General features: G+C 30.8%; 1 protein-coding gene across 3 annotated transcripts in view; it reads right to left on the bottom strand.

The window, feature by feature from the left end:
- Positions 1-12,702, bottom strand: part of LOC115874629 (gephyrin) — a 115,193-nt gene that overhangs the window by 85,843 nt on the left and 16,648 nt on the right. The window contains exon 1 of one of the 3 annotated variants that reach the window (XM_030889843.1): positions 11,701-11,814. The exons of the other annotated variants lie outside the window; for them this stretch is intronic. The gene's annotated coding sequence lies outside the window, so the exon portion shown is untranslated. Of the gene's footprint in view, positions 1-11,700; positions 11,815-12,702 lie in introns of those variants that run through there. 3 annotated transcript variants of the gene reach the window in all.

Here is a 12,702-nt window from a genome sequence, read left to right as displayed (position 1 = left end):
TGACGTATTCAATTGTTGCTGTTTCACCGGAAATGACTACAACTTTTGATTTTTAAATGACACCCTGAATCGAATGACATACCATAATGTCCACTTTTGACATATTCGCTCATAAACAAGTTGTATTTTAAATTTCAATCTAGAGTGCCATGGCCATGTTAAAAACACTAATTTTTAATCAAGGAGCCATGGAAAAATAGATTTGATCGTCTAATGTTTTTAGTGTCTTGTCCTGGCCGGTTAAAATATGCCCAAATCGTATGCCCAAAGTGAGAATCGTAGGTGTATTTTTAATCATATCTCATTTTTTTCAAATGGAACGAGGGTGGCTCATTAGCATATTTGGAAAAAGCATTTTTTTACGTATATAATTTGATACCACACACTTGGTATTTAGAGTCAAATTGTCGTTATGAACCGCATGTTTCAAATAAATCATATGCAAAAATGGCAAAAGTTGACATATGATACGCCATTCTATTCAGAATGTCATTCTCTATGGAATAGAGTAAAAAAATACCAATGATGCCATTTAAAAATCGTAAAAAGTTGTAGCCATTTCCGGTGTAGCTAAACCGGAAGTGACCGAAAACAATTGAATATATAAATCAATCCTAATTTATGTCATATACTAACATACCAAATCTCGTTGTTATCTGAAAAAATAAAAAAGTTATAGGGGGTGAGCCAATTTTGACACGCACCAGGTAACCTTATTATATTACTAATACTATATACTATTAAATTTTTTTGTTTTCACTCTTGGCTTTAGGTCGTTGGGGTTGCAAAGATGTTTCTAGATTTTGTTCATTATTTTTTTATTTTGTGACGTTTCGACAGTATATGTCTTTTTCAAGCCTCTTGAACAACTCTTGAACAGTAGACATCGGGTATTGAAACGATAAATACGTACGTGCTCTATAGTAAAGTGTAATGTCCAAAAACAATTAAAAACAATAGTTAATATGTGTTATTGAGTTGTCCAGTTTAACAAATTTTAACTCTGCAAGAATCTACGTTCAAGAGGCTTGAAAAAGACATATACTGTCGAAACGTCGTCACAAAATAAAAAAATAATGAACAAAATCTAGAAACATCTTTGCAACCCCAACGACCTAAAGCTAAGAGTGAAAACAAAAAAATATATAGTATACAGGTCAAAGAAACGAAACAAAAAATATACTATTAAATATACATACGATATGATCACAAAAAGAGCGTCAAAAACGCCTCGGGAATGATAATCGATGATAATTTTGGCGAGGTCAACCTCTAGACATCATTAATTAAAAATTAACGTTAATTACAAAAAGGTTAAAAAATGATAGAAGGTTTTCAGACTCACAAATGACTAATTTAAAAAAAATATTTTTCTGGATTTTTAAACTACACCATTGTGCAAACTTAAATTATGTACTAGGATGTATTTCAGGGAAATATTTAACTTCTACAGGGTGGCACAAAAAATTGTGAGTGGATAAGGAGGATTTTTTTAAACGGAACCCTGTATATTACAACATTTTTTGGCTTCCCCAGATCGCTTTACATAATCCTAAGATATGAGTAAATATATTTAATCTATGATTTTAATAGTTTCAAAAATATTAATAAATAAATAAAAAAATATATTTTTCACCCTTTCTTAAAAAAGATTATTAAAAAACAAGAACTGTCCTGAAATCAAAACTATATTAGGTATTTACTTTAGATGGTCTGGACTTACTTTGTTATAAATATCGCAATCTTAAATCATACAGGGTGTTCAAAATTCTACGCCAAACTTTCAAAAACATAAAATAATGTTTCTTCGTTAAAAATATAAAACTACTAAAAAACTAAACTAAAAACTACCAAGGTTTTTATACTAGGAGCTACGGATGCCCGACGCACTATTTCCGAGCCCTGTATAGGTATACTTAACAATATATAGGCCCCTAAATCATCAGATTTTTATAAATTCTGAATTTTCACAATTCAGGTTGGCAGAAAGAAAAAACTTAAATAATTTCTTTATGGTACAGAGAGTATAGTCAATGAAAGAAAATCTGCAAAATAAAATGCCATTTTAACAGGAATTTATCGACATACACGTATTATACATAGCAAATAAATTATTCATCATTCGATGTGGACCCAACAATTCCATGTCAATATAATCCCCTGTGCTATACATATTAATGATTTAAATTAAAATGTATCCAGCTATTAGATCACTGGTTATTTACCCAAGAATTCTCCCTATTACTGAACACTTTGTTATTATGTGTAGATACTAGAAAATGCCAGATGTGAAATTATTATGGAAATTATCTTCCCGTTAGATTAATCTTAAAATACAGTTGGTTTATCCCTTTAGGTCTTTAGGGTTATAATAAATATTAAAAACATTTTTATAATATACCTAATTAAATTAACACTCATTAACTAGTATTACTAAGAATTTTTTTTTTATTCAATTCGTATTAATGTGTGGTCACTGACGAGTCTCATTTTTCCCCAAATTTCCCTAATTTTGCTGCTGTTGACACCCTTATACAGGGTGTCCCAGAAATAAGTGCAAGTATTTTAAGGGGTGGTAGATCTCGATAAAAGAAACATATTTTTCCTTTACTGGTCCAAAATAACGGAGTTATTTTAATTTAAAATTTTGAGAACCACTGGATCTTTTCTGGATTTTCTTTCTTGTAAATTTAATCTACTACCTATGTTGCCATTTTATCAAGAAATTATGTTTTTTAACTAAAAACAAAAAAAAATTCAAAAAATTCCGAATTTTCAAAATTTCTTTTTCGCGGAAAAAACCTCATAGGCGTGTTTCTGGGGTTGGACTATACTACCAGTTAAAATAATTGCACTTATTTCTGGGACGCCTTATATTATATAAACTGTTGAACTACCCTCTATATGTTATACAACAATATAAAAGTTTATATTGGTTTATCATACTTCAATCATGTAAATAATTAGATGTAATAGAATCATAGAAAGCGGTACTTTCATGGCACACCCATTAAAACTTGCAAGCGATAGTAGAACGCATATGCAAAATATTATGAATCAAACGTATAAATCTGTTTTTCATATATCTATAATTGCCATCATTGTAGTAGTAATATACCGGGTGCGTCTCAAAAGCGTCTAAAAAAATTGTTTTTGGTCACTTCCTGTTTCACCGGAATTGACCACGACTTTTGATTTTTGAATGGCACCCTCGGTACATTTTTACTTTAATCGATAAAAAAATGACACTCTGAATAGAATGACATATTATATGTCAACTTTTGACATTTTCGCATAAGGTTTATTTGAAATTGTAGCATGAGGTTCATAACGACAATTTGACTCGAAATACCAAGAGTGTGATACCAAATTATTCGTAAAAAATGCTTTTTCCAAATATGCTCATGCCAAATAAGCCACCCTTGTTTTATTTGAAAAAATTGAGATATGATTAAAAAAATGATTGTGCATCTTTTAACCGGCTAGGGGACAAGACACGAACAATATTAGATACAGTTTAATACAGATTAGTGTTTTTAATACAGCCATAGCGCTGAAGAAGTGAAAATGTCAAAAGTTGACATGATATGTCATTCTGTTCAGAGTGTCATTTTCTATCGAATAAAATAAAAATATACCGAGGGTGCCATTTAAAGATGAAAAGTTGTGGTCATTTCCGGTGAACAGGAAGTGACCAAAAACAATTAAATATGTCAGTCAATCATAATTTATGTCATATACTAACATATCAAATCTCGTTTTTTTATCTGGAAAAATAAAAAAGTTGTAGGGGTGGGCCACTTTTGAGACGCACCCGGTATATATTTGTAGGCCACTCTATATTTAGTTGTAATTATAAGCAGTTTTTAGTTTGACAGATAATGTTTTTAGTTTGACAGATAAAAATTAATAATGATAATATTGCATCCATAGATAGTTTTTTGCGCTGACAATTTTTCTTTTCACTTCAATTGATATTATAAAAAAGGTTGGAATATGATCATTAGGATTTATACATATAAAAGTCCAGTGAGAAATGGTAGATAAGATAAAAAATCACAGTTAGAACCCCCATCAATAAAACTGCCTTGCCAAAATTGGTCTAGACAGCTGATGTACTGGCATGTAAAAATGGATATTACCTTTAAAAAGGCTTTATTTTTCGATAAAAAAATGTTCAGGCTTGTTTATTGTATTGACAGATATGCCGGAAATAACAAATCTTCTGTTTGCAAATATAAATGGGAATATTAAAGAAAACCTTTAGCAAAAAATCGATTTAAGATTATAACTCAAAGGAAGCTAAAAATAAATATTCAAATATTATTTTAGCAAATATGGTGCCAATGACTTTGTGGATTTGAGTGAGGGTGCTATTAATAACTCAGAAATTATGTCCTAATAATATTTAAATACACATCAAAATATTTAATTCATTTTTTGTTCTTTGATATTACTTGTAAAACAAAATAAACAGTACAAACTTTTTATTTAATCATAATATACAATATAAAATATTGATCATATTATAGAAAATCATGAAAGGATGTATCGTCGCATCCCTTCAAAATATTACGTTATAATATTATACGTTTTTATTGAAAAAAGTCATTGAGATCTCCTATAATAAACTAAAATTCTCAGTAAATTTATTCAAATAATTAAATTCAATTTTACCTACGCTAAACGATAAAAATATCTCGACAGCAAATTCATCTTAATAGTTCAGTCTAGTAGTGGGAACTATCGAATGAATACTATCGAAACATTCGATAGTTGCAATTCATTCGAATAATTCGATAGCTAGTAAAAAAACATTCGTTGAAAACTATTCGAATAAAAATTATCGAATAGATGCGTCATCTGCCTTGAAATATTGTATTCTAGTAATTCGGCAGCCAAATCCATTCATTTATAAAATTCATTCATTTATGAAATTCATTTATTCGTCAGGATCGATTATAATAAAATATTAACTGGATTTTAGTTGTTGCCCGGCGACGTAGGTTTCTTTCCGAGAAACCCGACAGCGGTCGGTGGCAATGCTAGAAAGAAGCCGGCATCTTTGATTATTTGCGGAGTCATATAAAGATAAGGACACATTATTTTTTTTTATTGAGGTGCTAGTATTTACACAGAAAATACATTATGAAGGGCGCTGTTGCCATATATTGGTATTAGTTGATATTAGCAAAGAATATTATTGTTTGGCTTTAGTTAGTTAGGGATAGTATGTCTATGTATTTTGCATTTTTTTATTAATATTCTGTTGTTAGGTTAGGTTAGATAATAAAATATTTTGGATGTAGGAAAATGATTTTTAATGTTTTTAAACAAAGACTGGTTTAATAAAAATAATAATAACAGTAATAATTTGTTATACCTATTAACAACAAAATTTAAAATAATTTAATATAAACATTTTTTTACGTAGTAGCAAAATATAAACAACAAATTAGATGTAAAATTATTTATATTAGATCATATTTAAAAATAATATAGTCTTTAAATTTTTTTGGCATCGTTGGTTTATTAAATAATAATAATTACAGAGCTAATTTGTTATATTAACAACAAACTTTAAAATCATGAAATATAAACATTTATTAATTTTCTAAGCATGCAGTGTAATGGAAGGAAAATATAAATGAAAAATTAGAAATCAAAATTATTTATATTAGGTACTTTATATTATTATTTAAAAATAATATTTACTTTTACTGGCATTTACTTTAAAAAATAAATGAAATATTTCTTCGCAAAAAACTACATGTAAGAGAATTAGCATAAACAAAATATGTACAAACATCGTTAACTTTTTTTTTAAATTGGCACGTGTAAAACTTCTCAAAATTTCCCATTAAAAAATAGACCATATATACCATATAAAATAAAATAATTGAAAGATCGGGCTACGGAAAATCACACAAATTTTCGGAAAAATTTTGACACCTGCACACGCACACAATCGTCAATTAAAAAAACTACTATTTTAGTATCTTAAATATTTTAATGAACGCAAAAATAGCACAGTATTTATAAGGTGAAGTTATAAAAATTTGAAGAACTAATAATGCACTGACGCACACAAAAATCAAACGAATACTAAATTTCATTTTTCATTTATCAAAAGCATTCGATAGTCGTGGCTCAACGATAACCATTTAGTCGCACGGCGAGGTTGTCACATATGCTTTAGTATACAAATGAATGAATGATTTTATTCGAATAAAACCATTCGATAGTTGAAATCATTCATTCAGTAACCATTCGATAGTCTAATTCATTCGATAGTTCCCATCGCTAGTTCAGTCATTGGGTATCAATAACTAAAATCCATAAAATGCACACCTCCAAACTTGCCGCCGGCGCCGCCATCTTGCCAAGATGGCGACCAAAATCAGTATTTTGTAAATATCTCGAAAACTATGCGTTTTCGCAAAAATCTGAAAAGAGCAAAATTAAAGAGAATAAAATTTTCTATAAAAAAGGTTCTATAAAAATTTTCGCTAAAGTCAACCGTTTAGGCACAAAATCCATAGAAATTTTACGATTTTGCAATGTATGTATAATCGATTTTCCGAAATTAAATGTCGATTAGGGTTCACTAAAACTAGTTTTAGTTTAGTTTCTTCAGTTTTGTCATAAAACAGTGGCGTATCATTAATTCGCTCATTAATTTATGAATAATTAATTGTCGTGCTGGACAGCATTTATTACGAACTTACTACCAGGTTCAGCATTGGTCTGGTTGTACCAAAGATGCCGAAGAACGGGGTTGGAAGAAAACAAAAACAGGCATTACTCCAGTCACAACACTGACAGATCCAGCTCCAAAATCCCTATTGGCATTTTTATCGTGTAAATGCAAAACAACAACTGTGGTAAAGCCTGCGGATGCAGAAAATCAGGATTAAAATGTTCAATGATTTGTGCATACTGCAATGGAAAATCCTGTGACAACGTCACTGAAGTGTCAGTCTACGAATCCGATGAAGAGGAGTTGGACTTGCCTGTAGATATCCCTCTGGCGGCTGACGATGAAGAGTTGGACGAATTGAGAGACCACCCTTATGAGCTCGGTCTGTCGGGCTTGTGCAGATAAGTTAAAGTTTTTAATTTACCTAGTGGAGTAGGCCTCCGGGAAGACCACGTTAAAATAAAAGCGCCATCTCGGGTGCCTCTTGGGTGGTGTTGAAACAAGTGCACATTTTCAATAATTAAAATTAATTATTCATATAAATTAATGAGCGAATTATTGATACGCCACTGTTTCATGACAAAATTGAAGAAACTAAACTAAAACTAGTTTTAGTGAACCCTAATCGACATTTGATTTCGGAAAATCGACTATACATCCACATATCATACTTTACGCAAAATTGTAAAATTTCCAGGAATTTTGTGCCTAAACGGTTGACTTTAGCGAAAATTTTCATAGAACCTTTTTTATAAGAAATTCTCTTTAATTTTGCTCTCTTCAAATTTTTGCGAAAACGCATAGTTTTCGAGATATTTACAAAATACCGATTTTGGGTGCCATCTTGGCAAGATGGCGGCGCCGGCGGCAAGTCTGGAAATGTGCATTTTATGGATTTTAGTTAGGGACCCTAAAACCTATAAATCTGCAAAATTTCAAAACTTCCGGACTTTTTTCCAAGCAAAAATCCCCAATGACTGAACTATAATTTTAAAATTTTAAATCTAATAGATACCTTCGCAGCTTTGTTTTTTTTTACCTAAATTTAGTTCTTTTTTAAATTGGTTTGATTATTTTTTAACCTGTTACATTTGTATATTTTATTTTTTTAACTCCAAAATTAAAGACAATAAAAAAATAAAAAAAACTTTATCGTGTTGGTAAAATTTAATTGCAGTTACTTATTTGTTCCCTTGTATTGGCGCCAGTCTACGCCGCTGGTTATTTTATAGTAGTAATTTTATATGTTATCCGATATAATTATTTAATTTTATATAAATAATCAACTTACCAATTTCAGTCAAATTTAAAATTAATTATTTTACTGCCTGGATGGAAATGCATCCAGGTGTTATTGTGTCTATTATTTAATACAGTAATCATAAATAATTAATATAATTAATTCAGAAGTTTAATAATACCATTTTCAAAGGTTCTTATTATATTGAATCACGATATTGAGTATTATTTTTTGTTATAGTGGCTTTGTTGCATTCCCAAATATACTAAACTAAATTTTGTTATTTGGGATATGATATATAAAATTATTTCATAACTATTGTCTACTTTTCCAGTTTCAAATAATAATTATTTACATATTGAATTACATATTAAATGAATTACTTTATTTACATATTAAATATTACACCTAGTATACGTCCCGGAGATATCATGAAAAGATGTGACTCTTTCATGCACTTTGAAACTCCATCAATGGCGAAAAAATTATCCGATTTAGATGAAACTTGGTATGCCGATAGATTGGACCAAGGCCAACTTGCCAAGGAACACTGTGACAGTTAGTTTTGACGTAAGAAACGTGAAAAGTATATGTCGTCCGATCATGACCAAATTTGGTGGGTAGGCTATGTGAGCGACGCGACGGTGCACACAGTCCCACCCTGCAAAGTTGGATACGACGTTTCGTTTACATCTTCATCAGGGAGGGACAAAGGATCTGATATTGAAGAAAAATGTGGGTCGATTTCGGCATAATTGGGGACGGGCTACAGGATGACGCCCTCGAGGTATCGAACCGATGCTTCTAAATGGACGAAATCATCAGGATTTTTCTCTTAATTATGGGTCGATTGGAACCATAGTCAGCCTCACTCTAAAGTGGGTCAAATAATTTATTAATTATTAATTTATTATTTTTTCACATAGTGCACACAATTGTTTTTCGAACATACAGGGTGGTCCGAACTGTATTCCGGAAACTTCGGTAACATATTCTGCACATAAAAATAAATAAAAAAGTTCGTATAAATGTATGTCCTAAAATACTTAGTTTCGGAGATACAGGGTGTAGAAGTTTCATTTTTATTTCGATTTTTTTTCAAATAATTTATGAAGTGACGTAAATATTTAGGTGAAAATTGGTGTATGGGAGTTTTTTGACATGAGAAATTAGATTTTGATGTCAATATATTCTCCTATTTGTAGGGGGCACCACCTACATGTGATTTATATATAAATATAAAGAGTAATAACTTTTCGTCCATGATTTATTTTTTTTCGTCCATAAATTTCCGTGACTTTTCGCGTAAAAAATTTCTCTTAGTAGAAATCGCTACGAGCAACCGTTCTCAAGATATTTAGAATGGAAATAGTCAATACATGTCATTATTGACAAAAAAATAACCACTTGTTGAGTAGATATAGTTATTTGACTGAAATAATAAATTTGGGAAATTTTTATTTTTTTAAATTAATCATAATTTTTTCCGCGAAAAAATGATAATAAAACAGTTTTTGTTGAACTTTTGGCACAAAAACATTTGTAATTTATGATTTCAGTCTAATAACTATTTAGTCAACATGTTTGATTTATGTCAATGATGATAGGTATTGATAATTTCGATTCCAAATATCTCGAGAACCAGTACTCGTAGCGATTTTCACTAAGAGACATTTTTACGTAAAAAACGTCGCAAATGCATATTTTTTTACTCTGTAGTTTTATACAGGTGCGGACGAAAAGTTATTACACTTCAAACCAGTTAAAAAATATGTAGGTGGCGCCTTCTACAAGTAGGAGTCATATTGACGTCAAAATCGAATTTCTCATGATAAAAAACTCCCCGACACCAATTTTCGTCCAAATATTGACGTTACTTCGTAAATTATTTGGAAAAAATTGAAATAAAAATGAAACTTCTACATCCTGTATCTCCAAAACTACGCATTTTAGGACATACAGTGGTGGCCAAAAGTATGGAAACTTTTTTAATTTGTCATTTATCCTGAGAAATTAAAATATGAAATAAAACGACTTATATAATCGTGACCTACAAATAATTTCCTACAAAACCTAATATATTTAAATAAAAAATTACAGCTATCAAAAATTTTATAAAAAATTATGAATATTTTCTTGGTCAAAAGTATGGAAACTTAAGAAGAATGTTTATTAAAATTCAAGATAATATAAAAATTACTAATATTTAGTGGAATATCCCTTTGAATTAATTACTTCTCTACATCTTCGTGGCATCGAATCGATCAATCTCGTACAATCTTTACTGGAAATGGCCGCCCATTCAGTTTTTAGCACTTCCCATAATTCATTTTTATTTGGAATGGCTTCGAATTTTGCTATCCAAATGGTCCCATAAATTTTCGATGAGGTTAAGATCCGGAGACTGTGAGGGCCAATCCATTAGTGGAACATTATGTTCATTTAACCAATTTTGAACAAACCGAGATTTGTGCTTGGGATCATTGTCTTGCTGGAACAACCATCTGAGTGGCATTTCTTCATCAGCATGAGGCAGCATATTATTCTCCAATATGTCTTTGTACAAAAAACGGTCCATTATCCCATCAATTTTAACAAGAGGACCAACACCTGAGCGAGAAAAACACCTCCATATCATTATACTCCCACCCCCATGTTTTACTGTGGGCATCTGGTACTTATGGCTGTACCGTGTACCTTTTGGTCTTCGGACATAACGTCTCCCGTCACTACCAAACAGTTGAAACTTGCTTTCGTCGCTAAACCGTACAGTATTCCATTTCTGATAAGACCAGGTGAGATGATCTTGAGCAAATTTAAAGCGGGCCATCCTATTGTTCTTTGATATTAGTGGTTTCTTCACCGCAACTCTTCCAAAAAGTCCCATGCCATCCAACCTTCTTCTCACCGTGCGTGCAGACACCGATATTCCCCGTTCACCCATTTCTTGAGAAATGTCTGTGGATGTTTTTCTTGGATCTCCCATTGATATTCTCTTCATTACTTTCATTGTCCTGTTGCACAACTTTCTTGGTCTTCCTGACTTAAAAGCTGTTGAAACGTTCCCTGTTTTATTAAATTTACGAATTATTTTCGAAACGGTGCCTTTTAAAATGTTTAAATTTTTACTTATTTGAATTTGTTATAACCGCTCTTGTATAATTCAACTATTTTATTTTTTAAATCCGTAGAGAAATATTTAGACTTGGGCATGATGTTTATATTTATCTGAAGCAAATCGTACCGTTTATCAGCTTAAACTAAATAATTTTAATGTATTTATTTATGGTTTCCATACTTTTGGCCACAAGAAATCTATTGTTCTCCTACAAAAACTGCTAAACAGATTTTTTTCGCTGTGTAATTTTTGGAATACTTTTATTTGCTGATAGGCTGTTCATTTATATTCCTGAGAGTTTAAGCATAGCAATATTTTCTGTGATATTTTAAAAAGTAAAAAGTTTCCATACTTTTGGCCACCACTGTATGTACATTTATACGAACTTTTTTATATATTTTTATCTGCAGAATATGCTGCCGAAGTTTCCGGAATACAGTTCGGACGACCCTGTATAAAAAATCACCGACCATCGACCATTTCTTACTGACAAACAGATAAAAATCCAGCAAAGTTAAAATATAAAAACTATTCAATGAACCTGTAATATATCAAAAATACACGAAACATAGCAATAACAGTTTAGCAATAGGCGCTAATTTTAAAATAAACATTTCTCATCGAGAATGTCAACAAACTTACCGAATTTTAGCCAAATTGATTAATTAGCTAAACAAACGTAGGTATTATTTTACACAACACTGTTAAAACAACTGTTTTCTGGTTCCTTCTTTATCGCATCATGTTCGTTCATTTGATTCGAAATTTAAACTGACATCAGTTTATTTTAAATCTTCTTATCTCCCTACATTTATTTGTTTATATTATGCCAAGAACTCGTTACGATTATTTAATTTAATAAAATGTCGTCTTCATGAAATATATCTGTACAACAATACAAGTTATCTCCATAGTATATTGCCTATTGTAAATCATAATCTATGAGTATCAAGATAAAATAGCACACTACTACGAGTATTAAAGAGGAGAAAGATATATATATGTCAAAGGTGAGCGTGGCGTCAATACAAGGGGATGTAATGCATTAGCGTAACTAGCAATTTATCCTAGGGTGGGCCTGGGGGGGGGGGGGAGGATCTAGGGCTTTTGTTTTTTTAAAAATGAAAAATAATATTAAAAAACACATCTTTTGAATAGAACGTTTACATGAATTTTTTTATCAATAAATTTCATAGACTTGGTTATCAAACCGTGTTTCCGTAGATTACTTAAATGCCTACAAATTTTCTAAAAAAAAATTAACACATTTTTTGAACACAACAAAATAATATTAACTAAACAAAACTAGAAAACGTCATTTTTACTGCATCACAAGCAAATAAGAATTAATACGTAACGTAGCCAAGAGTCAGGATTTCTCAGGGGGGTGCCCAGCAGCACCTGGGGGGGCGGCACACCCTGGCACCCCCTGGCTCCCCTGTAATTACGCCAATGATGTAATAAGTAACTGCAATTAACCTTTTACCAATACAATATATTTTTTTTTCTTTTTTATTAAAGTTTTTAATTTTGAACAAAAATAAAATATACAGAAAATGTAACAGGTTAAAAAATAATCAAACCAATTTAAAAATAAAATTAAATTGAAATGGACAAATTTGTATTTTTTAGGCTTTAAATGTT

The sequence above is a fragment of the Sitophilus oryzae genome, unplaced genomic scaffold (assembly GCF_002938485.1).
Source record: "Sitophilus oryzae breed Bouriz unplaced genomic scaffold, Soryzae_2.0 scaffold_1297_pilon_pilon, whole genome shotgun sequence".
NCBI lineage: Eukaryota > Metazoa > Arthropoda > Insecta > Coleoptera > Curculionidae > Sitophilus > Sitophilus oryzae.
This window is presented reverse-complemented; position numbering and strand designations above follow the sequence as displayed.